This window comes from Triticum aestivum, chromosome 1A (genome assembly GCF_018294505.1).
Source record: "Triticum aestivum cultivar Chinese Spring chromosome 1A, IWGSC CS RefSeq v2.1, whole genome shotgun sequence".
In the NCBI taxonomy this organism is placed as follows: domain Eukaryota; kingdom Viridiplantae; phylum Streptophyta; class Magnoliopsida; order Poales; family Poaceae; genus Triticum; species Triticum aestivum.
Window position 1 is genome coordinate 15,324,537 of NC_057794.1, and position 606 is coordinate 15,325,142.

Consider the following 606-nt stretch of genomic DNA (forward strand, 5'->3'; position numbering starts at 1 on the left):
CGAAAAATCTCAGCCCCTGATAATATATTTTTTTTGATAAATAAACAGAAGCGATGATTCTAGATGAACGACACGTGCTGCCTCCATGACGAGCTAAAAGTTGGGGTGAATCTGGTCACTGAAAATTACCGTTATTATAAGGGCTGAAGGAAATTGACACAACCAAGGTCGATATGTCCGAGTGGTTAAGGAGACAGACTTGAAATCTGTTGGGCTTCGCCCGCAGGTTCGATCCCTGCTGTCGACGTTTTCCTTTTTTGTCTTTTGTTCTCTTCCTATTTTTTTGTCAGGGCTTACTGGCTGCACAAACTGAGAAATCAGAGCCACCTTCATTCAGAAATCAGAACACTACGCTCTTCAAGCTGTTGGTGCAAATGAGAACAAAGAGTTCACCATCCTACGGTGTTTCGTTCGCGCAATACATGCATAAACATGTACTCCCATCCGTCCACAAATATAAGATGTTTTGCATATTTCAATATCGACTACATACGTACTAAAATAAGTGAAACAAACACACTAAACCGTGTCTATATACATCGATTCACGCAAAAGCTAGAACGACTTGTATTTGTGATGAACGGGGAGAGTACTTCCTCTATTCCA

The 606-nt window shown here is 41.1% G+C and overlaps 1 non-coding gene across 1 annotated transcript; it reads left to right on the plus strand.

Annotated features, from left to right (window-relative positions):
* The first annotated feature begins 167 nt into the window (after positions 1 to 167).
* TRNAS-UGA (transfer RNA serine (anticodon UGA)) lies at positions 168 to 247 on the plus strand. Its single transcript has one exon. It is a non-coding gene; the product is annotated as a tRNA-Ser (tRNA).
* Positions 248 to 606: the final 359 nt, after the last annotated feature.